Source organism: Stenella coeruleoalba, assembly GCF_951394435.1.
Source record: "Stenella coeruleoalba genome assembly, chromosome: 13".
Classification (NCBI taxonomy): Eukaryota; Metazoa; Chordata; class Mammalia; order Artiodactyla; family Delphinidae; genus Stenella; species Stenella coeruleoalba.
The window spans coordinates 40,228,428-40,253,332 of NC_137159.1; the positions used below are offsets into that span (position 1 = coordinate 40,228,428).

Below are 24,905 nucleotides of genomic sequence, written 5' to 3' on the forward strand. Positions count from 1 at the left end.
TCATTGTAGAGGCTCCGAATCGATTCAAGCATAATGCTTACATTCTTCAATGAGGTGTATTTTTATTCCTGTTTTTCAGGAAGTGAAGGAAACTGGAAAAGTTTGGTATTAGAAGTAGAAGGACAATGTTACAGAGTAGAGCAAGAGCACAAGATGCGGAACCTGATGACCCAGCTCTGCTACTCAGTACAAATAACCTCGAGGAGGTACGTCACTTAACCTTTCTGGGCCTATTTCCTCATCTGTAAACGGAAGGTAATGATTTTCTTCCCTATCTACCTTGCATAATTGCTCTGACTAGCAAATGATATAATGCGAAACCTTATACATCATCTATGAATATGAGTTACTTCAGCTGCTGCTACTACTGCTGCTACTACCACTACCATTACTACTGCTGCAATGAATACTGTGCACCCAGTTATTACTACTAGGGTGCTACTGAGACTAGGGAAAGAGTAGGCACTGGTTCTCCTCAATTCCATATGGTCTTTTCTGGAAGAACAGCTTTGCTTCAGAGAAGGACATAGGGCTCGATTAAGGTTTCGAAGACCATTTTCTAGTTTCCTCTTTGCCACTCACCCCCCATGAGACTCTGGAGGAGGCATCCCAGTTCTTACTTGTGTGAAATGAGGTGGATGTTACTAACCAGCCGTTTGCAAGCTGCTTTTCTTCAGGGCCTAGGTATCTGCTTCCATCCAGTCAGTTCCATTATTAGGTAATTTTACGTAATGTTTCTACGTAAAATTTTGTTTAAAGATGAAAAATAAGTGAGTATTAAAAAGGGCTTACAAATCCACTGGGTTAGAGCTTCCTTAATGTCTCTTTTGGCTACAGGATTTTTCAACTGGTCATTCTGTTAATAATTACGATCCCTGTACCCTGACTCTCAGATGCTGTGGTTGCTTAATTCCCAACTCGATGGCCAGAGCCAAGGAGAACAAATTGTCCAAGCAATTAAGTGTCTTGCATATGTGTAAGTGCCAGCTTTCAGCATGTGGTCTGGCCCTTCCCTTTGTGGACAATGGCAGGCTCAAGGTCCATATGACAATATTTTCTATGCCAGACCGCAGGTCTATCCTTTAAATGGGACCTGAGGCCCCTCACACTTCTCAAGAAAATCAAGGGGATTGGCAGATTGGTGATTGCCTATCATTTTTAACCAAGGTGTTTTGAAGGCCTGTGCGCCCCTCTCCAAAACATAGGCATTAAAGAGAAGAATGAGTGACTGCTACAAATGCCTTATTTAAGTCTCTTTGTATAAAATCCTGACTGATAGTGCTTTTGCTGTATATATCTTGATAAATCAATTGGGGAGAAATTCATATTCCAGATAAGGAGTAGAGAAACTGTGATTGGATGTTATCATAGGGCCTAGCCTCTGCCCCAGGGAAGGTATTAAAAGGAATCAGATTATTTCTCTCTTTACATCCCTTTGCTGGAAAGTTCTGAGGTTGGTCTTCCTTCTGTTGCTACCCCACTTCCAGCTGAGCCCCAGCCGTGCAGCTCTGGGTACAGGGTTGCTATATCCATTGAAGACTCCCTCACCAAGAGTGGGTCTGCTTGACTGCTTAGCATAGGGGATTAGGGGAGCCTGAAACCCCTTGACTGGACTCATTCTCTTGAGTCCTGTAATATCTAACTCATTGTGATCTAAAGAATCAGAGGCCAGAGGAGGCAAGCGTCCCTAATTTTCATAGGTTTCTGAAGCAATGTTTTTGAGTACTGATCCCAGCAGGCCCAAGGTTCTCAACTGTGTTCTATGAATGTTCACCAAGGATGTAGAAGTCTCTTCATTCTGATTTGCATTTGCAGTGAAGAAGGAAGCTCTGCTCTGTTGCTGGCCAGGCAGATTAATCTCCACCTAGTGTAAAGGTCTCATTTTTCCCACAGTAGGGAACAGACTTTTGCCAACAGGGTCAGATACCTGAATGATTCAGGTAAACAATATTTTGGTTGTTGGAGGGTTATGACAGGTACTGTATACATGGTTACTTATTTCCAATGCTTTAGAATTCAGTACTTAATTTTTGGAATAATTAATTTATGGAACATAATTTTATGAGACACATACCATTGCCATTACTTAGGAGTTACAGATGCCTATCCAGAAACATATAAATAAGGACCAAAAGAATTCTTCCTGAGGGTTAAGCTCTGAAGTCAACATCCACTGGGTCAGAGCATAGATAAGAGAAACCTCCTTACAGTGATGGAATGACTTTCAAGTTCAGAAATACCTGGCTGCCAGCCAAGTCACTAAAGTGGCAAAATTATACAACTCGTATGTTTACCAGAGGAGGGACTGATCAGGTATAAAAGTAGACAAAGAGGAGGATGCCAGCTGTAAACTATGGCTCATCCAAGCACCATCCAGGGGAGAAGGAGCCTCAGTTTGCTAACGTGATGCTGTGGGCAGGATGGGTATGTCAGGCAACACCATCTGCATGCCCGCCATACAACTGATTCTTCTTGTTCTGATTTATACAAACTTCTGATGAGAGGTCACCTCACCATGAGGCTCTAGCCTTGGGAGGAAAACTACCTGGGCAGCCAGACCCAAGGATTTTGGTCTAAATGAGAGAAGTATTTCTCATTAGAAGTGAATAAATAAACACTCAGGTTTTATAATTCTCTTGAGCTTGACTTGCTTGACTCTACTAGTAAGATGTGGGCTGTTCTCGGTGTGCTGACAAATCAGTTCCCAAGGGGTGTCAGAAATGCAGACCAAATCCTAATTAACCACGGATGCAGTTGCCTGTGTCCATCAGGGTAAATGCACCAACAAAATGAACGTGGCCCTATGAGGCCTCATGGGAGACAGCTTGTTGGCCCTCCCACGTAGGCACACCCTTCTGTATGTCTGTACTGTGACACCATTTCCTCTAATTGGAATTATCCACTGGTGATAGGCGAAGTGAGTGCACATACCAGGAGGTAGGTCAGATCCCTGTGACTCTCCTTCCCTCCATTTCTCCACAGCAGACCAAAGAACTGTTGAGTCCTCAAGTCTAGAGATGAACATCTTCAGCTTTGTTTTTGTCATGCTTAGACCTTGAATACTGGACGTATTTGCAGCAGTGTCACCATGATTTTCTCTCTCTTTAGTGTTTGAATACTTAAATTTTTCTTTAGGGGAAGAAACTCAAAGGGTAGAAGGTAATTCTAGCTTCTCTACCTCTGCCTTAACCAGCATCAGGGTGAGAAATTAAACAACAACAATAACAATTTAATCTGGTTCTCTCACATTTAATGAGTTACCACCATGGCCAGACACTGCTTTACTTAGTGGTGAGACTTAACTGACAGACCATTTCTGTTTTCAAGTTGCTTTCAGCTTGGTGTATGGGAGGGGAAAGTTCCTCTTCTAATATCAGAACTCCTTTGGCAACTATGTCTTGTTATAATGGTTATTTATGGGCCCCATGTGCTCAGGGGCCTTTCATGCCTTAGCCAATAGACTCAGCCTTACACCTGACTCTAGAAAAATGCCTGTTTGATCATTCTAGTCCTGGCAATACTTGTGAAACTTTGATGCTCCCCTTACTGGTGACTGTAGGTCTGTTCCAGGTAAACTACTAGTTAGCTCATTAGGGTTGGGATGGTGGGGGAAATGCTCTGCTCTGGAGAACCTGAACTTTCTATGGCCGATCTACATGTATCACCCGCTGCATTTGCATGTCCAAAGTACTGTGTGTGTTCACGTGAAATCAGAGCACTGTTTTTTCCTACATGCCTCAGTGGGTGTCAGTGGATTCTGATTCTTGATAATTTTTAAATAAATGGAATTTTGGAAGTAAGGTCAGCCAATAGAGCAACTCAAACACCTCTATCCAGAGGGTCTCCTCCTACCTTTGAAAGGCAAGTGCAATATGTAGAAAGAAGCATCCCTATTCGCTTAAATATCCTCATGCCCATAGTTTGTAGCTGATTATAAAGAGTTATAAAGACTTTAGTTTCTCATTTATTTACTAGTACCCTGATTTATAATTCTTGCCAATGCCACATCTGGATACCCTGAGCTGTCTCAGAATTCTTAATGTACCCCCAAACACAGTTAATTTAAATGATATATTTCATAAGCTCATGCCATATAGCTATGTAAGAGAAGAGTATTTCTTGAGACTTCAAAAATGATTGAGGACGCCAATTTTAGAGTGTAGTGACAATAGCTGGTACGTATCTAAATGAGGCATCCAATGCATAAAGTTATTATAAGGCCAGTTAGCTTAACATAAATACCTTCTGATACTTACGTACAGCCTGGTGACTATTGTTAATAATGCTGTATTGCATATTTGGGAGTTGCTAATTTAAAAGATCTCATCACAAGAAAAAGATGTGTAACTGCGTGTGGTGACAGATGCTAACTAGACTTAGTGTGGTGATCATTTCACAATATATACAAATAGCAAATCATTATGTTGTACACCTGAAACTAATAGAATGTTATATGTCAGTTGTACCTCAATAATAAAAAAAAGGCCGGTTAGCTTTGCACAGAGTAAATCTCTGTAATCCAGTAAATTATAAAATTTCTACCCTTAGTTTAGCCTTTTATTCCTTTCTGTGATGGAGTTGACTGTGTGTGTGTGTGTGTGTGTGTGTGTGTGTGTGTGTGTGTGTGTGTGTTTTATGTGCATGTGTTTTGGGGAGGTGAGTGGAGAGTAGACATGAAAATGAAAAAAGTTATTAATAGTACAAATCCTCCCCACAGATGGTAATGGTGAGTCGGTAGCATGGTCATTATACACAAGCAAATGAATCTTGGTCTCTTTAATCTTTCATGAAATGAAATTAGTTCTCTTCCTTTAGGTTTTTCCCTGAGCAGAATTTTAGGGAGACTAGGTGATAGTGAAAGTTAGGGGAACATTATATTAATATCTCCTTAGAATATGAAATAAATACAAAAATGATATAATAATCTGCACAAGTACACTTAGGTATGAATCATTAGCTTGTTTCATTCATTCATTCAACGCCTGCTTATTGGGCACTAGATGCTATTGAGGAGGCACCATGACAATTATGGACATAAACATGAATTTGGCAGTCTCTTCTCACGTTGTGGCTGATAATGAACCTTATTCTCTGAAACAATGAAACAATTCTCCCAGCACAGAACCTGTCACATAGGCTAGATAAAGTGTTTACTGACAAAAGTCACTGTTTCCCAAAGTGTGCTCTGTGGAACACTAGCCTGGAAGTGCTCTGGGGGAAAAATAATGAAAAAGAGATTCCTGGTCAAAATGTTTGGAAAATAGTAGCTATTATCTTTCTCTCTTGAGGATTCAGAAAGCACAATTATATATTTAAGGCTCTGAGAATTTTGATTAATCCAGCATTTCCAAAGCTCATTTAATTGGGGTACCCTTTTTTAAAGTAAACTTAGTAACCCCCGTGGAACACATGTTAGGGAATACCAGGCTAAATGAAAGTGAAAATCAGTGTTGGAAAGACCTCTAATAGTTTAAACAAGCCATGGAAACCTTCAGTTCCCCCCCTGACTGCATGACTGAGGCCCCATCCCTCAGAGGCCTCATTATTGTGTCTTTTTGACTTAGTTCAGAAGAGAAATTTTGACTAACACTAGTAATATTGGAATATATATGTAAACACACATATATATAAAACACACATGTATATATACATACATACCTATGTATATGCATATATGTGTGTGTGTGTGTATACACACACACACACACACACACACACACACACACATATAGTTTGTAAAGCAAAACATCACTAGACAAAAACACACCAGTCTTAAAAATTACCGCCATTATAGTTCTTACAGAATCACACTTCAAGCAAATTCTAGGTATCTTTCTATCCCAAGTCACCTTGACGATTTTTATATTATTAACCACACGAGTAGAATTTAATGGGAATAGCTCAAATAAAACTTGCCCTCACACTACCTTTGATTGTCAGTTTCCATTTCCTGAATGGCATTGATGGGGGTTCTACTTGAAATCCTTCCGAAATCTTTGAGGATTCCTTCTACATTTAAGAAATATGAATCAAGTTTAATTGAAAACAATGAGAGAAAATGTGTTTTTATGTTGCTCTGATAAATCTGTGACAAGGCAGTAATTGTAAAACAATACATAGGCGAGAAATAGGAGCTGGCAACTCAAAGTAGCAAATGCTGGTTGTATGGAATTACATTATTGCCCCGGATTATTCAGCCCCTTTTCTATCGCATGCTTCCTTGGGAAAAAGCTTGGAAACCAGGTGCATATCTCTGTATCTGTTATTTTAGTTATACAGGTGGTTTGTTGAACAGGACTTTCATTTTTGGCTCCCAAAGTTGACTTAATTCCCTGAGCAGTGTGACTTGAGTTTCTTTCATGTATAGCCCTGTTTCAGGCTCCATGAAATTATTCCTTTTTTCCCTTCTGGATATTGTTGCCAGTGTCAAATGGGAAATACCTAGAAATTGGAGATTAAAAATGTAAATTTTATAAACAGAAATCAAAGGTCCTAAATCCTTAGCAAAGAAAAGCCAACATAAGTAAGAACATTAAAAACATACATAAATAGTGCTTCCAGGCTGAATATGTTAAATAATTCAACAGTTAAGTCATAAGCGTTCTTAAACTTAAGTATAAAAATGCCCTTGACAATATTTCACAGCCGTGCATTTCTTTAAAATATTTAGCATTCTCATTAAAGAGAATGACTTTAGTTTATATATTAGTTACACTCCTGCTTGTTAATATGAAGGAATTTAGGAGCAAAAAGCATTCTTATGTATATAAGCAAAAGGCAATTTGCATACAAAGTTGGACAACTATTCACTTTTTATTTATTTCTGGATCATCAGCATCTACATATAGCTATACAGCATTTAAACAAATTTGTTTTTTAATGTGCAGTATTAATATTCTCTGCCCCAGAGTGCCGTTTGCTAATGCCATTGTGAAGACAGGTTCCTTCAGAGCTACACGGAAGTCCCTGCTTTAGCAAGACTTAATGAACCTTACATTTTTTGGAATACTGCACAGTGTAATGCCTATTACATATTCATTGCTAGAATGGAAGATTTCCTTTAACTCTGAGCTTCCTGGTCTAGTTCTCTGTAAAACATTGTCAAAAGTCACCAGAGACTTTCGTGGAAAATTGTGACTCTTGATAGCAGGATGTAATGGGGAGGTTTAGAGTAGAGAAGCCAGGAGCCTATCGCCCCACAGGGAGATGTTCTGACAGACAAATGGATGGATAATACAATTTTTGACATAATGGGATGAAAAAGTTTATGCCAGAAAGAACTGAATTAAAGTTATTACTTTAAAAGAAAGTCTGAAGTTGAAATCATCAGAATTTCCAATGTGTGCTTCATTTCGCTGCTTATACGCAGAAAAGATTTTAAGACACAGATGCTGTCAACTGATTTATAGAGTTACTAACAAGGCGGCCATAAAATTTTAGTTACCTCTTTGGAAATATCCACAACAATAAACACAATGTTCCTTTTTTTCTCTCTCATATTTTTAATAAGGAAAATCTAACATTGTTCTTTTATATTCCTACTTTCTCCTTGCAAAATGCAGAGAGAGAATATTCAGGGGTGGGGATTACACTTCCAGGGGATGGAAGAATGGAGGACACCACGACATAGCCGTTCACCTTTGTTGAAAAAATGCTTCGTAACGCAATGAGGGGCTTGGATATCAGCAGTAATGACTGGGCCGCAGGCCTCTGTAGGTGTGGTGAGGACTGACCTGAAAGTGTTAGCAGCCATCTCTCCGTTATATTTACTCTGTGTGACTCTAGTTTGCCAGCACCGAGGACTAACCTCAAGTGCAGCCACCGCTGACATACACTCCACCTCATTCAGTCAGCTCCGGATGATTGGAAAGGTAATGCTACCTTCATTCTCCGAATGTTCTCCATTTTATTTCAGACGCTTAACAAGATCACACAGCCCCATAACTGGCTTCCATTACACCCTGTCTCGTTCACGTTTAAGTTAGTCCATACTATCATTTCAACAAGCACAGTACTTTGTGCCTAGTCCTATCGCTTCTTTTCTTACTTTGTACGGATTTTATTCATTTAGTGTCTGTCCCCTTTCTGGATGGTTCCATGAGGGTCACACTATGCCTTTATGTCTTATCAGTGCCCACCAGCCTGGGTCTAAGGAAACATACACTCTCAGCATTGACAAAGGAGTGCCTCTTTCATTTTGCACCATTTGTCTCATGGTACCCTTGGCCCTGCTGCTATCAGAGTGCCTGGCACATAACAAGAGCTCAATACACACTTGGCAAATGTCAAAATGCCTTCCTAGATGAGTAAAATTTAAAGCTTGTTGTCTGTTGTTGGAGTAGACACCCTAATAAAATTGTTCTCTTGCCCCCAACATTTTGGAAGGTAGACAATCATCACCATATTGCAGCTACCAGAAATAGGTTTCATTTAATCACACAGGAAAAGGGAACACTCAGACTTAGTGAGGGGGTGTATGTCAAACAGTGCAAAGCGTTTGCCAGTCCTGGGACTCAGGCAGTAGAACTCTTAGTGATCCAAAGCTACTTTCTAAGTAATGCTAAATAATGGCTTAAAACCCATATAATTCATTAATATTAAGTATATAGAATTACGAATATCAAAAGAAAACAGGAAAGGGAAACAAAGGGGAAAAAAGAAAGGTTAGAAAATAAAAGGAGACAGAGGAAAGAAACAACTCTGGTGGCTTAAAGGAATTCACTCCCCTCCCCTCCACTGAATTCAGGAACTGGCTTATGTGTATGAAGAGATAATCCAGTGGCATGTGTGTTAGCGAGAAATATTCTGACAGTTCAGTGACTAGAAGGCACTTGTGTAGACTCCCAATTCTTACCATTAGCAGGGAAGGGGAGACAAACGTAGATCCTGGGAAAGTAGTACTGTTTAAAGATGTAAACAAAATGTATGTAACGGGAGATGATAGTGTGATGCCATTGGAGTTTTTTATGTTATTCTATCCAAAATAACCCTAGGCCCAACATGCCCTTCAGAGAAATAAATTCTAGTTTTCAAACTTCAGGATCACTTGTCAACTTTGATTCTTAAGCCTTAACAGCAAAATGGGGTATCAGTTTATATTATGGCAGTGATATTTAAGAAAAAACTATTTTTAATATTTGAATTAGGAATACCTTCTTGGAAATAAGATGATGATGGTGATGGTGATGATGATAAACATACATTAATTTTTATAGTGTTTTATTAAATGCATTCTCCAATGTTATCCCATTTGATTCCCATAGAGTCCTAGGGCATGTAGGCACTGGAACAATCAGAATATCAAGAAAGGAAACTGAGGTTCACAGAAGCCCAGCAACTTAACTGAGGTCAACTGGTGAGTACACACGCTCAACCACTCAGTCTTAAAACCAGGTGGAAAGAACATTCCTTTCTGTGCTGTCATTTAAATGGATCACAAATCACATCACACAATTGAAACCACTATTGAGTTATTCTATAAAGTCTAAAGAGCTACGGGCCTGGCTTATGATATTTTAATTTCATGTGTGTGCCTTAGCACATCACATCCATTAACAATTACTTTGGGGGATTATTTGATGCTTGCTGGGTTGCCTTCCTGGTTTTAAAAGGACACAGCTTGTGTGAATGGAATTCATACCAATATTTGAGATGACTGAAGAACAGACAACCTAATGTGAACTCTTTCTATGTGGAAAAAAATGCCGTATTCTCCTAATTATGACAAGTACAAAAGCCACTGTTTTTAGCCAATGCCCCAGAGCCCCACAAAAGAATGGCTGGACGAGCCAGCAGCTACCAAGGAGAGGCAGTGGGCATCTACTGGGGCTCTAGGACAGGTTGGCACATTGCTCAGCATTGTACCGGCTCAAAATGACACAGCCCTTACACAAAAGCCCTTGTGCCCAGTATCAACCATTCAGCATCTAACAGTTCAGTGGACAGTCTCTCTGGGATGAATTTCAGCCATGCCAACACCCCAAATGCAGTAAACAAAGCCACAAAATGTGAGAGAGACACACAACCAAGTGACTGCAAAGCGTCAAATGGAAGTAACGCCGTGAGCAAGAGATTTCCAAGTGTGGCTTAACGATACAATACAGGCTGTCCACAGGGCGGTTGTTACTGCTCACAAACAGTTGACATCTGCCACCCAAACCAAAAATCATTTGGAGACCCAAGAACACAGCAGCCCCAGAATGGTATGCCAAAGAGTCAGGGGAAAACTCTTGGATTGCAGGATAGAAAACAATTAGAAGGCTCATAGTATCTCAGTAATCTCTCTCTCTGTATCTCTCTGTCCCTTGCTCTCTCTCCCTCACTCAGATAAACACACACCTACTTTTATATATGTGTGTGTATATATATATACACACACACACATATATATGATATATATGAATATATATATATACTCAAGTACATATGAATAGAAAAGCATACAGTATAGAAAAACAAGTTGCATCTGTCCAGTGCCAAGCATCTATGTGGTTAATTGCTTTTAGATTTCATGTGCTGCGCTTGGGAAAACCTAAGTCAGTTCTCACTGGATTTTCAAACAGTCATGTACTGCTAATGGGGAACATCATAACCCACAAAAGTCAGACCCACAGTGGCCCCTCAATTTATTTGAAGCCTGGGTTCAGTACATGGACATTATGTTGTCAACATGCAGAGAGGTATACCAGTTGGTCCCTTGGCAACTCTTTACCCTGCCGATCCTGAGAAATTTCAATTTTGTCTGAAAGGGGAATTTGGAAAGCCCTGGATGTAGTAATGTATTACCTTGTTTAGATATAGCACTACTTCAGATGACAAGCAACGTCTGCATGTTGGGTTCCAGGGCTCTTTGAATAGAATGAAGTCAGTCGTATGACAGTAGGTTGTTTATGAGAGATACAAACTGAGAAACCACACAAAGGGAGGCACCAGAGACCCAGCTTCACAGAGAGGAAATGAATCTAAGTGAGATCCTGGAGAACCATATGCGGAGAGTAGCACAGATTTGGCTGTGCCCTTTGGCAAATTCCATGTAGGTGTGTTTCACCCTTCTCACTTTTTGGAAACACAAATCTCCCTCCACTTGGGAACTTCTACAGTCCCAAGTCTTTTTCGTTCTTGGCAAGTTTTCATTATTTAACTTGTCAATTATTAATGAGTTTCTGGGACCGATGTTAGATGATGTTGGTTGAGACGAGTGCCTAGGATTAAACTGACTTCGTGAGTACCGTATCCCTGAGTGGCCTCAGTGGGGAAACTGAGTCTTCTTCCTCAACCCTTGGAAAAGGGCAGGCTACTCCCTGGGCCATAGGGCACATTTGCTCTCTGGGTTCATCAATCCTGCTCTATAGCAGGGGTGGAGGCAAAAATTGTTCATGAGAAATAGTGACATCCAGATGCCAGCTGGGCTCTGCAGGGCTGTGACTGTGCATAGGCTTCTCTGTCAGAAAATGGGAAGATAGGAACTGTGGCTTTCTAAGCTCCTGGCTGTTCTACTGTTCAGACCCCCATATGCTATCTGAGCTGGTTTTATTCACAACATTTCTGACACCAAATATGTGTGGGTTTCCACACCAACAATCAGTTCTCCAATTCTACTGCATCACCGCCTGTCCAACAGTTCAGTTCCATTCAGTTCTGATCCCATCCATGATTAGCACAGACCCACGGGTTCAGGGCTCAGTCCCATAGCATGTCCTCGCTTCTAACCTTCCAATACCAATCCCAAGTCCCAGTACTTCTGACCAACTGGCATTACATTCTGAAGTTCCTGTGAACCTCCCCCTCCCCGCCCCGCCCCTCTATGTTGGATAATTCCCTAGAATGACTCACAGAACTCAGGAAAGTGCTTTACTTGGTCTTACTGCTTTAGTGTAAAGGATACAGGAACAGCCAGTTTGCGGGGAGGTGGTGCCTGGAGCTTCCATTCCCTTTCTGGGTGTGCAACTCTCCAAGCACCTCAGTGTGTTCACCAACGCAGAAGCTCTCTAAATCCTATCGTTTAGGGGTTTTTATGTAGGTTCCCTTACATAGGCATGATTGATTAAATCACTGGCCTTTTGGGATGAACTCAGTCTCTAGCCTCTCTCCCTTCCTCAGAGGTCCTGAGGTGAGGCTGAAGGAATTGACCTTTCTGGTGACAGCCCCCATGGGAAGCTATCCCGAGCCATCTCATTAGCATATCAAAGGCACGTATCACTCCAGAGATTTCAAGGGTTTTAGGAGTTGTGTGCAAGGAACTGCCTAAGACAAAAACGAAATCTATATTTGTTATTGTACCACACTATCTATCGAAGAAAATTTCCTTCCCGGACGACATTTTTCACCTTCTATTCCATGCCCTGTCTTATTAGAACATCTTTTAATTCAGCTAAATTTCTGGGTCCTCTTTCTGGGAGTCCTGTGTGTCAGCACTGCATGCCTCCTGTCCTCTTTGTCTCTGGGAGGGAGGACAGTGGGGTTCCCTTCTCCATTCCATGACTCACAGCCACCAGTCTTCCCAGTGTCTCTTAGAACTGGCTTTCAAAGGGCTAGTGCATCCCAGCAGGAAATGTGAAAAAGAGCAGTGAATAAAGGGAGTCTCCTCTGTTATCAGAGGCATCACCAGCCTCAAACAATCGGTAAGGGTGTGACACTCAGTTTGGCACTACTGAAAAAGTTTTTCAAAAGCCAAAGCTCCTGCCCTCTAGGGGCCCAGACAACTAGTAACAGAACAGTTAACACCTATAGGGAAAATACACAGGACAGTAATTGTATAAACAACAAATAATTAACTGTACTTACTAAATAGGTAGAAAGAATAGCTTAGTTGACAAAACACAGGCCAGGACTCTGGATCAGGGTGTGCTCTGTGACTAAAGGAAATAAATCACTTAGCCCTTCTGTGATGTTGTGAAATGAGGGCAATGATAACCCCATCTCAGAGCTCTAAGATAGGGAGTGAGAGCGCATGAGTGAAGATGGCCATGAACTACTCGATGTCACGAAGGACGTTGTGGCGCCTTAAGAGTACTGAGCACTCGTGGCTGGAACTGTATTGGCTGTGAATATGACAGGGGATTTCGGAGAAGGGCAGACGTGGATACACAGGTTACTATCGTGAAACAGACGGGGGTCAGTCTTGAGTAGGGGATACCCGAAGTCCTCCGTGGTCTCATCGCCTGTCTCCATCCTCCTTGACCTCCCTGTCTCACTACTGCACTGAGGCCCCCTCTCCTTGCAGTCTCTCTCCTCCTGATTTCCATAATATGGCACTGACTTGGTGTTCCTAGCTCTCTCTTTTGAACTTAGTATTATAAGCAGTTTTTTTAATGTTGACACATATTCACTGTAATTATAATATGTAAATGGGTGAATGGTATTCCATGATGTGGATGCATCATGATTTACGTAACCATTCCTGTGGGTAGATATTTAGGTTGATTCTGTTTTCTCTCCTTCAGTAGGTGAACAGGTCAGAGAGTATGCACATCTCTTAAAATGTCTTCTGCGAGGCAGAGGCCTGCACCTGTTTCCCTTATGGCTAGTCACGTGTAAGGACTGTTCCAGCACCTCCCTAACTTCTATTTATATCGTTTGTCAATAATTCTTGCTCCCGCTCTTTTATGTCATCTCTCAAAACGCTGACCTCAGTCTTCTTTCTTTTTTACTATAGTTTTCCTCTAAATGGACTATAGAGACCTCAAAAGCAACTCAGCTGAGGGATCTCAAATAGATACCTGTCTCTGAACTGTCATCATTGAGACATCCAAACCACCATCCGTCCATCTCTCCACCACCAGTTATGGGCCCCCACCGCATACTCCATTTATGGGCTTTTACTGGAGATACAAAGATGAAGACATGGCCTCTGTCCTCAGGACATAAATTGATTAGCGGAGATGAGGGAAAAGATAGACAAACACACACCTGATTCAGCACAGTTTATACAGAGTGGATGGGTGTTCCTGGTTGGGGCTCCTAGCTTGATGTGGAAAGTGGGAGGATGTGAAAGACAGTTTCCCAAAGCAGGTGACATCCACGCCGAGTTCTGAAAGATTCATGAGTATTTAACCAGGTTAAGGAGGATAACAAAGAGTGTCTTAGTCAGAGAAATAGCAAGAGAAAAGGAAAGGAAGAGAGAGAGAGAGAACATGGTGTATCCAGGGAACTGTAAGCAGGTCAGTAAGCCAGTGTGTGTGTGTGTGTGTGTGTGTGTGTGTGTGTGTGTGTGTGTGTGTGTGTGTGTGTGTGTGTGTGTACCCATGCACATGTGTGAAAAGCCAGTGGAACCCCGAAAGGAACAAGAGCGTGGAATTTCTTGTCCATTACACTAAAATTTAGACTTTCCTCAGAAGGTAGTAGAAGACCATTAAAGGATTTTAGGTGGGAGAGTAGCATGATTAGGTTTGTTTTTGAGGAAAGTGGGGAGAGTGACCTGCAGCCGGGAAGGACAGAGGCAGGCAGAGAAGTTACGTACATGATGGAAGAGGTGATGAGGACTTAGGTGACAGTGAGATGTAGACAAGGGAGGAAATACAAAGCTATTAAGGATGTAGAATTGACAGAAGAATTGATTGACTATTTGGAAAGGAATGAACAGGAGGCATTAATGACTCCCAGGTGGTTGTCTGGGTGGCTAACTTTTCCTACAGCTTCAGTATAGATTGGACCTGCTGAAATCATCCAAGGAAAGTTGGTCAATCGTGAGATGAGAGGAGGGTCAAGGACAAAACCCTGAAGATCACTAGCATTTTCATGCCAGATGTTCCTCACGAAGGATGCTAAATTTACAAGGGCCCCAAACCAAAAGCTTCCATCTTTAATTCAAGGCTCTCCAACAATACTCTCTAGCATTAAATGGTACTATAGCAGCTGCTGAAATTCTTGACATTTGTGTGTGTCAATAATGGTGTAAAGTAGGCTCTATTCGTCTTTTTTTTTTTTGGCTGCGTTGGGTCTTAGTTGCAGGGTCTTCCTTGAGGCACGCGACATCTTTCGTTGTGGCGCTCGGGCTTCTCTCTAGTTGTGGTGTTCACGTTTTTTCTCTCTCTAGTTGTGGTGCGTGTGTTCCTGGGTCTGTGGGCTCTGTAGTTTGCGGCACACGGGCTCTCTCGTTGAGGTACCCGAGCTCAGTAGTTGTGGTGTGCGGGCTTAGCTGCCTCGTGGCATGTGGGATCTTAGTTCCCCGACCAGGGATCGAACCCGCGTCCCCTGCATTGGAAGGCAGATTCTTTACCACTAGACCACCAGGGAAGTCCCTCTATTAGACTTTTATTGGTGACAATTAGTGAGGCTAAGTAACTTACTCAAGTTTATGCAGCTGGTAAGAGGAGGAATCAACATCTGGCCCATGTCTTTCTAATGCCCAAGCCAGCTTCCGTCAACCGTGTCACACCTTTGACACCTCAAGGTGGCTGCTCCAGTCCACCATGCTAGCCCGTCTGTAATGCTGCTCTGCTTTATTTCCATCAGTTCATCTCCAGACTTCCTCTAGGAAGCTGTGTCTCCCCCCTAAAGCATTCTTCCTGACTCATGTTATCCTCCATTTTGTATCTCCCCCATGTTTTTTTTTTTATATTGTTTATAGTTTGTTCTTTCTGGTTTAGATTTTGGAGCAATTCAGCCAGAATATATTGAATACTAACTGTGTGCCGGATTTGACAATAAGCACTTTCTAGTATGTCACACTGTGACCTAGATCTTGGCCATGTAGATGTATGCTGCTCCTTGAGGAAGTATAAATCCCCATGCGTGTGTATTCAACCTCTTTTTAAGGTTCTGTATTGGTAACATACAGCTGATTGTGTGTTGGTGCTTGAGAAATGCTCACGATAGGGATGAATAGGTAAATGTAAGTTCAATCAAGTGTTTATTGAGCACTTTCTGTGTGTTTATCACTATCCTAAAGAGTGTAAAGTACAAGTAACACAGGAATAATCTATAGCTTTACCTATAACTATACCTGTATTCATCCATTCATTCAGCTATCATTTATTTATTTTTTAAAAATATTTATTTATTTATTGGCTGCATTGGGTCTTTGTTGCTGTGCGTGGACTTTCTCTAGTTGTGGCGAGCGGGGGCTACTCTTCATTGCTGTGCGCGGGCTTCTCACTAGTGGCTTCTCGTGTTGCAGAGCGTGGGCTGTAGGTGTGCGGGCTTCAGTAGTTGTAACACGCGGGCTCAGTACTTGTGCCTTGCAGGCTCTAGAGCCACAGGCTCCACAGTTGTGACGCACAGGCTTAGTTGCTCCGCGGCATGTGGGATCTTCCCGGACCAGGGCTCGAACCCGTGTCCCCTGCATTGTCAGGCAGATTCTTAACCACTGTGCCACCAGGGAAGTCCTTTTATTTATTTATTTATTTAATTTATTCATTCATTCAGCTATCATTTATTGAGAACATGCTGCATGCCTAACATACCTCCCAAAAGTTCAAATATATTCAAGATGCTTACTCTTTTTGTACGCGGGCCTCACACTGCTGTGGCCTCTCCCGTTGCGGAGCACAGGCTCCGGACACACAGGCTCAGTGGCCATGGCTCATGGCGCCCAGCCGCTCTGCGGCATGTGGGATCTTCCCGGACCGGGGCACGAACCCGTGTCCCCTGCATCGGCAGGCGAACTCTTAACCACTGAGCCACCAGGGAAGCCCCAAGATGCTTACTCTTATCTCTAATTTATAGGTGAGGAAGTAGGCTCAGAGAGATTCTGTGACTTGCCCATGGAAGCACAGCTTCTGGTGACAACATTGGGATTGGAACTGTGGTCTATCAGATTCCACAGTCTGTGCTTAGAGGGAGAGAGAAAGAAAGGAAGGAAAGAGGGAGGAAAAAAAGGAGATGAGAAAAAAGGAATAGACATTTTAAAATAAATAAACATGTAATACAGGTAATCAGTTTAGGAGACAGAAATTTGGACTTACATTGGTGTCGAGAAGGGTGTCTGGCAAGCACAGACTAAATGTGGTCACAGAGGCACACATTTTCTTTCATTGTCTAAAGAGAGGGAATGCTCTTCACGAATGTGACTTGTTCTAGAGCATATCGCAGACCTTAAAAAATCTTAGGAAGAGAAATATCCTGGAAGATAAAATCCATGAAACCAGTGGGTAGCCAACCTTTCTCAGAGGTGCTACAATTGAGGCTTCATTGATACGGCACACAGAGCAGAACATCTGATGATAGTAAATGAGCTGGGAAACCTAACAGTCACTTGGCTCTACTGTACAAATATTTAAAGGTATCAAAGTTAATAACTTATATAATAATACGAAATAAGATAATGTCAGATGTGGGAGCTGATTTACTCCCATGTCCTGCTTTGGGGGCTGCTGAGATCTCTGCTACACTGTTCTATTAACATGGTTGTTCACTTAACAGAACTAAATGTTCTACACTTTCTTTCACTGACATTCAATTTGTCACTGGAACAAGTGGCACCCAATTTCCTCTTGTCTGTGCATATAGCAAAGCCACCTATGAAGCCATGCTTGGCAAATTTTTTCTGTAAAAGGCCAGATAGTAAATATTTTAGGCTTTTGGGACCATATAGTCTCTGTTGCAACAATTCAACGCTGCCGTTTGTAGGGTGAAAGCAGCCACAGGTAAAACATAAAGAACGAGTGTGTGTGTGTTCCATAAAACTTTTCTTGTGGGCACTGAAATTTGAATTTAATAATATTTTCATATGTCAGAAAATTGAATTCTTTTGATTTTTGAACCCACTTAAAAATGTAAAAACTCTTCTTAGCTTGTGGCTGCGCACAAACGGGTAGTGGGCTGTATTTGGCCTGCAGCCCCCAGTTTGCTGACCCCCGCACAGAAGCACAGAAATCTTAGGGTGCTTAGACTCTTCTATGTACTTAGGTTAGCTTTCCAGAAGGAAGTGGTTAGCTAACTCCATTAGTGCCTCTGAGCTTCAACTATTAATTGACATTATTTCTTAATTCCCAGCTATATTTTAAGGTATGAACCTAAGGAATTTTAAAGTCGTTATGTGGGTGAGGGACTGTTAAAAATAAATCCTTCAGGTTTAGAAGTGGTAGAGAGGGAATAGAAGGTGTTAGCAAATCCAGGTGTTTTCAGAGAAGCGGTTCAAAAAGCGTCGAGGTGGGCCACAAGTCGCCGCTGAAGGTCATGGGTAGCACTTTGCGTCTTCTCTTTATGTACTTTATGCCTCTCATAAAATAAAGTTAAAGCAGTTTAATGTAACAGTCTAATTAGTAATGGATTTTTCATTTTATCTTTTTGACTGTGCAATACAAAGATGAGATCTGGATTTGACTAGGGCCAGGAAAGGATATTTATATAATAGTAGTTTAAATTAGGGCTTTCCGACAGCAGCATCTAGATGGAAAAGGATCTGTTCCTGTTTGATTGCTAAAGAATTGGTGGGTGTGGGGGGAGATATAGCTGTATATTTTCTCCAAATAAGAGGTCCCGGAATTGGGGGTGCCCTTTGAGTCTCACTTCAACATCATGCATTTCCTTCCTTATTTTATACCTTCCTTATTTTGTACGTGGTCAACAGAAAGGATAAAACCACTGTTGTGTTGGCTGTATCCAAGGGTGGAGGGTGCTGAGTTTACTGTCTCCACTAACATTTTATTTGTTCTTCTTTGTAACAGTGTTCCCTGCGGGCTAAGTGTGAGTTCCTTTTCTTCTCTTTCTTTCTTACTCTCTCACATTGGAAATGGGGGTGGGGGAACCTTGCCCAACAGATCTAGAAATCCAGCACCTTGGGATTCATTTTCTTAATTGGTTTTACACCTCTGAGCCACAGCATGAGGGGCTGGGGCAAAGACGAAGCCTGGAGTAAAGGCTTGATCTTGAAACTTGACCAAGAATTGAGAGAGCCGTCACCCCAGGGAATTCAGTGAGCCTGTACAAGTGCCCTCATTTTAGAAGGGGAAGGATGGGCGAGAGGCTACGGGACCATGGTTGATTCATACTTTTCCTGTATAAGCCAGAGAAATGGCTACTTTTAAATTTGACTTTGAGATTTAATCTCTCTAGAATCATTTAATCCTCTTCCCCCGCTTCAAGTGATCAGCCCCAAAACAGCAAGGACTATCCCCACAGATGTAATAGTCACTAGAGAACATACAGCTTTTCAAGCTGAAAATAGGATTTTTTTTTTTTTGTGAGCAATCCTATCAAAACACAGAGGAAGTCCCTCAACCCATCAAAAAAAAAAAAAAAAATCCTTGAGAAGTCCATGTTTCCATTCGTGCTGTAACAAATCTGTCCATTGGGGGGGGTCTCTAATTTATTTAAAAAATAAGATGCCTACAGTTTCCTAAGCTGTATTTTGTAAGGCAGCAGTGACTGACACATATTGTCTAGCATTTTGGTAAAGACAAAAACATGTGTCTCCTTTGGAAAACAAGTTGTTTTCCAATGATGTACATTCATCTTATATTTTGAAAAACAATCCTTTTTATTCTAAAAAGCAGCCCCCTTCATGCACACAGTGCAGGTGGACGTGTGCAGAGCTCAGCCTCCACTGGCGCTCCTTCCATGTTTGGGAGAAGAGGGCTCCAGCCTCCAGGTCAGGGGCGTTCGATTCACATGTTCTGGGAGTGCCCTGAGTTCTGCTTCTGCTCCAACTTTAAGGTGGGCTTCTTCTTCAGCTCCCTGGGGATTGCAACCCCAAGGTCCTGGAGCCAGTGAGCATCTCAGGTTAATTGTAGGAGTTCTCTTTCCCCACCCACAGAGATGAACACAGAGAAACCAATTTGGTAGTTACTCTGCCTCCTGGAGCCCTCCTGAATTACTCCAGGAATAAACTAAGCCAAAGGTGTATTTACGCAAATCTGGGTGGAAAAATCGTTTACATAACTGGGCACTGGCTCCACACAGCTGATTTTCTTCTTGGGGATGCAAAATCTGGGAGGTGAGAGGGCTGGCAGAGAGAAGAAGTGGTCTCGAAGGTGAGGGGAGTGGGTGGGTTACAGTGCAGGGGAAAGCTGTGTTCTTCCAGGTGAAGTTAACTGGACGCTGTAAATGGCAGAAAGGAAGGCTTGAGATGGCTTCACCCACTCTGGCTGATTCATTTAATGAAGTTTGGACAAAGCCTTGGTTGTGGGTTTTTTTGTCATTTATATCCATAGTACCAGGCATCCTCCTGTAAATAAGTCTGGTTTAGAGTAGTCTTCCCTTTGCTGCCAGGCTTATATAGTTCAAAATTGCGAGGCTTAGGTACTCATATCCAGAGGAGGATGTTTTCAGAGGGGGACAAAAGGGAGAGGGAGATTGAGACATTGACGCGGTTGCATCCTTGCATCCCCTTTGGGTTGCTGGGAATGGGCTGTGTTTCAGCCAAAAGAGAAACAAAGGATGGCACAGAGAAAGCAGGTTCGCTGAGAGGCTAACCCTTGCTTCCTGAGTGAAGGTAAAGAAAGAGCACAGAAAGAAGTGTCAGGGACCACTGGCACCTGTTATCGGTCATTAACAAACGACCATGTACTGCTAATCTGTGATCATAAAAAGGCCATCTGCTAATGCTCAAAGGTCATTAAGACGCCAGCCGTGTTTACTCTGTTCCCATTGGCTGGGCCAGTCATTCCTAAGAAAAAAGGATCTTAAATGGTTGCTGTGGTGGGGCCCGCTCGTGCTGCTCTCGTTCCGGGCCTGTCAGTGTTTCCTTATAAACCCCTGCTCTCGTGATTTAAACAGCCACAAAAAGAACAGGCTGCCTGTGTGTGCATGCATGTGTGCCCACATGTACATGTTCTTTTCCTCTTCACAGAGGGGAAGATTTGAGGTGTGCTATCTTGATTCCATCCATGTTCAAAGATATTCATTGGAAAGGAAAGGTCGTTTCTTCATTTGGGGTCCTTTTTCGCTTAACCTGACTGATGGACCTATCTTGGATAATAGCCTGCCCACAGTCCCTAAAAAATGCTATCCTTGATAAAATTAAATATCTTCCCAAAGAAGAGTCATTATCCCAATTTGACAGAAATTTCTGGCTCTTCCATGCTGTGGAGAGAATTGGGTTGCATGTGGGTTGACCAAAGATGGGATTACAGTGTCAGGAATGTTCCCTGTTGAGGGAACCTACTGAATTAAAGCTTACCTCCCTTTCTGCATGCTTCTCTTGTCTTCCCAAAAGTTATCAGATGGGTTACCCAACTTATTTTGTTTCTCTGACCTTTTCAAAAGGATTTATATAAGTAGTTCTCTCTAAGGAGGAGAGTGGAAATGATTTCTTTTTTCTTCAAGATACCAGTGAATTCACAGGAACTTGTCAGGGTGATAGGAACATGTTGAATGTTTAAAGGTATTGATAATATTACAGCAGCTAGCTAGAGCTAAGTAATCTCATTTTTATATATGTACACACATGCAAGAGTGATAGATATCTCCTTAGAACTCTAAGGAATTGCTCGTTCGTCCCTTCCTTCTTTCCTCCCTCCCTTCCTTCCTTCCTTTCTTATAAATTTTCTTGTCTCCTCTTCTAGGAATCTCCTGGAAAAGGACAGATTAAAAACAAAGCTCTGTGTGTAAACTAATTGACCAAAGGACTGAAAACCAAGTTATGTAGTTTTAAAATTCCACTTGCTTATTGTGACTGTGGCGAAGGTGTCTCTGATCAGTGGGTAGCCTTACAGACCACGTGTTCGACTACCTGGCCACAGCAGGTAGGGAAGACAGAGTCCACTTCTAAAAGTAGAACTTTTAGCAATAGCCTGTGTGTGTGTGTGTGTGTGTGTGTGTGTGTGTGTGTGTGCGTGCGCATGCGTGCACACGCGCACATGCGCATGTCTACGTATTTGGGGGTGAAACACGCAAGGATGGTCAGACTTTCAAGGTTATATCAACAGACCTGTGTGCTTAACTAAGATTTTCAAAACCGCAGGCAGATTTTTTTATCTTCTGAGATTCTTTAGTGATGGAGACCAAGATTGCTGTTTTGATTTTTCCTCCTTCATTTATGATAAAACCACCGTTTCTCATCATATCCTTGCCTTTCATCTCTGCCAATTAACTAAGTAGCCAGAGCCTTGTTTTGAAAAGTTCTGAGTAGTTAGTAAGCTCTTTTTTTTCTGAGCCAAGTCAATGTGTCCTCTGGAGGCCTCTGAATGAGGGGTCTGTCCACTGCCCCACCCCTGTCTGCCTGTTAGTGCAGGCCTGGGCTTAATCTTTCGTATTCAGCGAGTTGGAAGGCGGGGTGGGAGTTATAGCATAGGGGGTGGGGTGGTGACCGCAGGTGGCTGAAGAAAGAGGGTCTTGTTCTCATGATGCTAAATGGTTGGTTAGCACTGCTTTTACTGTGAAATTCAGCTTCTGTCACTTCATGGCTAATTGCTTTATTATTCTCAGATCCAGATTGGACCTGATTTAGTTCTGTCAGGAGCCATGACTCTCCCTGGCATTGGGCCAGGATCCTTTCGATCCTTTGATCTGAGGTTTTATAATCACATTACCGTTCAGACTGAGGCAGGAGGCATGGGGCTTTGCTGCTTCTTTCTACTTACTGGGGCACAGGTTTGCTCAGTGGGCAGATGGAGTGTGACTCTGACCTGGGCAGGGTTTGAGGAATGGAGTCTTCTCTGTAACTCAGTTTCTCCTTGATCTTAGGCTTTATGAGTTTAATTTGCTTTCCTTCCTCCATCCAGCCCAAAATGCACTTGCCCCTTCAGTGGGTTTATTTTCAGCCATCTCAACATTGAACTGTAGGTAAGGTTTTGCTCTCCTTTTTTGCTAATGCTTTTCTGCACCAGCTGGCCGTCCTTAACGTGAAACAAGTCAACAGGTAGTTAAAATGACCTCTCGTAATCGTCAAGAGAGGCTGACTGGCCCCCATCAATTGTTCTGGGATCCAGACGCCAGGGCTGAAAACGTCCAGTGGCCCACAGGCTGAGTTGTTAGCGTGCCTGGTGAGGGCGATGAACAGGAGCAACTGCGGCCTGGGATTGTTAATAGGCGGGGCTGTAAAATGTCGGCCAGGCCATAGTCGCAGTTGCACCACAGAGCTCTTTCAAGCCCTTATTCCAGTGATCCACTTGTAACTATTTTTAACCTTATTAAAAAGGAGCAAAATGCTTCAGCTTCACAAGTGCACGCTAGAGTCTTGCAGTGTATTTCTTTGCTTTATAACTCCACCTTTGATTCAGAAGTCCAGCGGGCACGAGAACTTGGATAAACATGAATCTCCCCCAGGTCTGCTCCAGGGGCCCAGACGCAGTTAGGGATGTGCTAGAGACGGACCCTGGGTCTCCAGCTGGAGCAGAGGGGGAGGAGAAGCTCCCCTCTTTGGATTTTCAGGCAGCTCAATCTTCAGTTCAATCTTGCAGAGACAGAATTTGTGGCATCTGTGTAATGGAAACACAGACAGAAGTCAGAAGCGTGCACCCAGGCAGGTTATGTCTGATAACGTGAGCTCCATGTGACCAGTTTTCCAGCACAGGGTCAGCAGGCCCGCAGAAGCCAACTGCGGGACGGAGAGGCAGAAGTGGGGCTGGCATTACTGAGAGATTTTTGTCTCTTTTTTTTCACTTCTCACATGGCAGCTCCTCTTGTATTGGTGGCAGGACCTAAAAATCTCGTTTAGAATTTCTTCTAAGCTTTCTAGCTTGGAAAGTCTTTGCAAACTTTTGGAAGGACTTTTGGGGGCCTGGCATAATCTTGGTCTGAAGTACCTGCACGGGTCTCTTTTTTTGCCATGATTCAAAACAGAAAGAGACTCTTGCCTGCCATGATGATTTAGGTTCAGGTGCCCACTATGTAAAGAAGCCCCAATTGAACTAAGTTTCAGATCATCAACAAGGGGTCCTGAGATGAGCGGACATGACAGCAGAAGTTTTCGGCTTGAAACCGTAACAGTCTTTGCAGAGTGTCTGTTCTGTGTGCTGTGCCAGGATGGAAGGAGCAGTGCATAGGACAAATAACACAAGACTTCTGTCCTCTGGGAGCTTATCATCTTATTATCGGTGTCACAACCAGTTATGGGTATAGGACAGTGCACGACTAGGATTAGAGAGTTAACACCAGTGGAGGTCAGAGAAGAAAATATTTGTGGTGGCAGGACAGGTCAAGAAAGGCTGATGAGAGCAGGGGCACCTCAATTCTCAGCTACTGTTAAGTGTAGACTGTAACGGGCATCTGGTATTTTTGACTGTTGATGATTACTTCTCCCCATTCACTTCTGGCAACAACATTCTTTTTACTGTGGGAAAAATACATTCCACATGGTTGGTTCAACTTGGCTGCCCCACCCAAGGACTGGGCATGTGACTGAAGTCTCGCCGGGCTCACCACCATGGCTGTATTGATCGGTTAAAGGATGGACACCTGACTCAATCTGGCCAATCATAATCCTCCTGAGACTTTCTTGACAGAGCTGTAGGGAAGGCTTGCTCTTTTCCTCTGGGCTTGCCAGGCTGGAAATGTGTGAGTGAGGGCCCGCTAGCAGCTCTCCTGGCACCGTGTGAAGAGAGCCAGTTTAAGCTGAACGGAGATAAGCAGAGGTAAGAAATGGCAAGAGAAACAGACACCCTTTGGTGACATCATTTGAACTTCCATATCTAGCTGTGTCTGAAGCCAGTTATGTGGGATGGTCATTTCTTTTATCTCTGCTAGCTTGAGTCAGGTTCTGTAAGCTATAACTGGAAGAATCTGACTAATACGGGATGGCTGGGGTGTGATGATAGAAACGTTTCAAGGAAGCAGGGTGTTGGTTTCTGTGGTAGTGCTGGTGGCTCATAAACATTATAACTTCACCCAAAACAAAACAGTCATGACAGAATCTGTCACCCTGGCTAACCCCTTTCTCTTGAAGACCAGCTCGGTGAGAATGTGTATAATCGAAGCAAGATGAAAAGTTTATTAGTACTGAGCCCAATGCTTCCATTTTTAGAAATCTATTTGTCAGGTTGAGTCCCTCCTCAGGCCTTCTCCACCTTCCCCAGAACCCTCAT

General features: G+C 42.6%; 1 long non-coding RNA gene across 2 annotated transcripts in view; it reads left to right on the top strand.

The window, feature by feature from the left end:
• The window catches only part of LOC307196579, a 596,584-nt gene that overhangs the window by 562,706 nt on the left and 8,973 nt on the right, over positions 1-24,905 (top strand). For both annotated transcript variants that reach the window (XR_013831170.1, XR_013831171.1), the window contains one exon: positions 80-206. This is a non-coding gene — a long non-coding RNA (uncharacterized lncRNA). The remainder of the gene's footprint in view (positions 1-79; positions 207-24,905) is intronic.